The sequence below is a fragment of the Dromiciops gliroides genome, chromosome 2, assembly GCF_019393635.1.
Source record: "Dromiciops gliroides isolate mDroGli1 chromosome 2, mDroGli1.pri, whole genome shotgun sequence".
Classification (NCBI taxonomy): Eukaryota; Metazoa; Chordata; class Mammalia; order Microbiotheria; family Microbiotheriidae; genus Dromiciops; species Dromiciops gliroides.
In genome coordinates this window covers 254,696,653-254,701,264 of record NC_057862.1, presented here as the reverse complement: position 1 = coordinate 254,701,264, position 4,612 = coordinate 254,696,653, and positions in this window count along the sequence as shown.

The following is a 4,612-nucleotide window of genomic DNA, read 5'->3' as shown; positions in this document are numbered from 1 at the left end:
TCCTGCTTTCTTCTGTATATATTTTTTAAAGTATCGTTGGCATTCTTTTTCCCTTTTTTTCCTTTCCTTGTTTTCTTTCTGTATTTTCTTCCTTATTTTGGTATTCCCCCCGACAAAAGCTCCTTCATCCCCCCCTCCCAAAATACAAACCTTGTTTTGTAACATTTATAGCAAGCTTCCTCCTACCTCCAATCCAGGGCTACTCCCTCAACTTGCACATATAGTTTCACAGATGGGCTCCCTGCCAGCTCTTGCCTCAGGTTCCAAGGACAACCTTCTGGGATTCTATTCCAAATGCTATATAGTTCATGAGCCCCCACTGACGTGCTTCCCATTAGAAATCAGACAGGAGACTTAATTAGGTCTTATCAAAGGTATTTATTCAAATGACAAAATAAGAACAGAAGTTATAAAATATTTTCCTCATAAAACTGGAGCACACTCTCCCACAAATACATATAGCATACATAGTAATAGCGGGCTTATATTTACAGTAAAATGATAGAGGCACACACATAGGATCCATATGTGGTATAGGCAACTCATTGCTCCTGGTACTGCAGGGCCTAGAAGTCCTTTCTCTCTTCACAGTCATCATTCTAGGTTCTCAGCATGTGATTCACTCCACAGCTGCTTCCTTTTCATGTGACTATCTCTGTATCTGTGTCTTCCTGGAATGTGTATCTCTGTTCCTCTCTAGATTCAATGTCCAATAGCTCCTTTTCAAATCTATGTGGACTATTTTTATTTTTTATGTGGACTATTTTAAGGACATTTGGGGGAAAGAGAGAGAATCCTTCCTTGTCCTCTGTAGGAGTTGCCTTTATAAAAAACTCCCACACAACTGCTAGATAAGATGACTCCCTCTTAGCATGTCATTGCTAGATGCCATGACCAATGGAGAGAAGAAGAAGAAAGAAAAACATTCCCTTCTTCCTCCTTGCAGGCGTCTCATTCCAAAATGACACTGAGCCTTCACCATCTCAAACTTCTCTGGGCTTAGCTATTTAAAGCTCCCAGGGGTGTGGTTAATTTGTTTTCTCATTCAATCACCTCAAACAGATCAGGATGTCTGATCAGGGATCAGATATATTTTGGTTAAACATTAAAACCAGATCTGGTGTGATTATATTCAGGAACTATATAAATGAGCCAAAGGATGAATCACATACCTCCTCCATTACACAAATAAGTATAGTCAAGCAAAATTAATCTATATATTGGCTGTGTCTGAGAATTCTACACCTTTAGGTCATTACCTCTCTGCTAAGAAGTTTCTCCCATGATTCATCACCAGTCTTATGAAGTGGTGAATTGGTCACTGACTTGATCATAGTTCTTAATTCTTTTCTAGTCTTTTTCTCCTTTATAACATGTCATTGTATAAATTGTTTTCTTGATTCTACTCACTTCATTCTGCATCAGTTAAGAAAAGCACTCGGGGGCGGCTAGGTGGCACAGTGGATAAAGCACCAGCCCTGGATTCAGGAGTACCTGAGTTCAAATCCGGCCTCAGACACTTGACACTTACTACCTGTGTGACCCTCGGCAAGTCACTTAACCCCCATTGCCCCGCAAAAAAAAAAAAAAAGAAAGAAAAGAAAAGCACTCACAAGTTTCTCTAAATCCATTCCTTTCATTGTTTCTTATGCTGTAAGAAATGGATGAATATATTTCATTTTATTAATATACTATGATTTCCTTAGTTGAATGACTGATGAGCACAGATTTTATTTCCAGTTTTTATTATTACAAAAATACCAATATAAATATTTCGGTGTATCTTGGTCCTATGCTCTTTTTGGAGTATATATACTTCCTAATGGCATTTTTGGGCCAAAGGATATGCAAGTTTTAATGTCTTTGGGTGTATAGTTTCCATTTTCTTTCCAGAAGAGCTGAACCAGTTGGAAGGAAGAAAAGAAGGAAGGAAATGAGCATTTATTAGACTCTTGCTATGTGCCGGGCACTATGCTAAACACTTTACAAATATTATCTCATTTGATCTTCACAACCCTAGGTAGTAGGTGCTATTATTATTATTGTTGTTGTTGTTGTTGTTAAAGAAACTGAAGCAGACTGTAGTTAAATGACTTGCCCAGGCTCACACAACTCATTAAGTGTTTGAGGCCAGATTTGAACTCAAGTCTTCCTGACTTCAGGCCCAGCACTCTATCCACTGGCCCACATAGCTGCTAGCTCTACCAGTAGTGTGTTAGTGTTCCTGTTCTTCCATTGTCCCTCCAACAACTGTCATTATCCTTTTCTGTCATCTTTGCCAAAATGATCAGTATGAAGTATAGAATAGACTAAACTAGGTTGTGACTTACCCATGATCACATAGCTAGTGTATATATGAGGCCAGATTTGAACTCATGTCATTCTTACTCCAACCCCAATCAGCTACTTCTGATGCCCCTAGGCTTCCACTCACCATCCCTTGTAACTTTCTGACCCATTGGAATGTAAGCTCCTTAAGGAAGAGACTGTCTTTGTATTTGTATCCTCAGCTTTTCACATGGTGCTTAGAACATAGTAAGAATTTGATGATGATGATGATGACTATTCAATAAGAAGAGGTTTACTTAGCCATAGAAGGGAAAAGATAATCCGAGAGGATAAAGCACTGGTTTAGTTGGGCCCAGTTTCTCTGACTCTTTATTGATCATGCTGGTCTGCTACTCAAGTCAAAAGTCTGACACAAGAGATACCTTTTGGGGCCTTGGCTTTTTTGTACTTAAGCTATATCAGTGGCCTTTGCCTTAGTCCCTTGAGTCAATTAAGTCTCAAGGACAGTTTTAATTCATTTGAAAGAAAAACTTATCTAATTTCATGAGGTAAGACCTTAAGAAAAACTAGCCTGATCTACTTGATAAAAACCTAGAAAATATTGTTCTTACTCCCTCAAAGTTGTATTAATTTCCATTTCCCTTATTGTTAGTGATTTGTAATGTTTTTTTTTTTATATGTTGTTGACCGTTTGCTATAGTAGGCCCATCCTAACAGTCTCAGTAAGTTCAGTATCAGAATGAAATGACAGTCACACCTTCTGGCCAAGATGGCTACTTGAATTGAGGCAGGAAGCCTAGTTCCCACACATGTATCCCAGGAAAAACCTAAATTTAGCACTAGATCAAATAATGATTGAAAATTTCAATGAAAAATTATAGTATTTTATATCATCTATCCCAGAACTGTAAAAAAATTAAAACAAAACAAAAAAAAAAACAAAACCCCAGTCAGCCATAAGCCCACAGGCAGTGGGAAAGGAGACCAAGGAAAAAGCCAAGAGTCAATATTGGCATGTCTCTCAGTGTACCAGAGATGGTTCAGATGCCTATAGTCAGGGTTGTGCTGGAGTCAATTTGAACTGACTCACCAGAGCCAAATGTTAAATTTTCACTGTGAGCATTTATACCCCAGAAATCAGGAAACACTACAAATCAGGACTTTATTTTCCATTTTGTTGATTATCTGGACTTAAAGTGAAGGAGAGAACTATGGACTCTGAATGCAGATTGAACCATACTGTTTCTATTTTGGGGTTGTTGTTTTTCTTTTTTGAGGTTTTTCCTTTGTGTTCTGATTCTTCTTTCATAATATGACTAATGTAGAAATATGTTTAATGTGATTGTACATATCTAACCTATATCAGATTGCTTTCTGTCTTGGGGAGGGAGGAGGGAAGGGAGAAAGGGAGAAAACTTTGAAGCTAAAAATCACATGAAAACAAATGTTGAAAACTACATGTAACTGGAAAATAATAAAATACTATTAAGATCAGAAAAAATTTTTTTAAAAAAATAAAGTAAAGGGGAAAATGTTAATGGTGCAGATTGAATTTTAAAATGTCCCCAGTGTGCATTTCCCCTCTCCCACAGAGCAGATTGTTAAACATTTACTGGTTTACTCCTGCTTGTGGCTTATAAAGTTCTGTATTTGCAGGGAGCAAGAGAGGAGCTTGTGTAATATCACTTTTCTTTATAGCAAAGAACTGGACAATAAAAGGGTGCAGATCAGTTGGGAAATGGCTGAACAAATGATGGTATGAGAACACAATGGAATATTATCGTGCTGCAAGAAATGGCAAATGGAAAGGATTCAAAGAAACTCAGGAGAACTTGTTTGAACTGATGCAGAAGTGAGTAGAACCAACAGAAGAATTTATTCAATAACATTATAAAGGAAAACAAATATGAAAGATCTAAGATCAATGCAATGACCAAGCATAATTCCAAAAGATTGGCAATGAATCATGCTTCCCACCTTTTGGCAGAAAAGTGATGAACTAAGACATAGAATGAGATAGACATTTTCGGACTTGGCCAATGTGTAGATTTGTTTTGTGTGACTATACAATATTTATTTTTTACACATAAGGGGCAGCCTGGGTGGTAGGGAAGAAGGGCTGTGCAGAGTTGAACCAAGGGCAAATTCATGCAAGCTCTAAAGACTAGGCCTTCAATAGACAACTAGTCCCCTGATACACTACTAAGGGATTTTATTTTATTTTTTTAGGAAGGATAAATGGACAAGGAATGATAGTGATACTAAAAAAGGGAAGAAAATTCCATCCGTTAATCATTTTAAAAATTAACATAAGAAGGGGCAG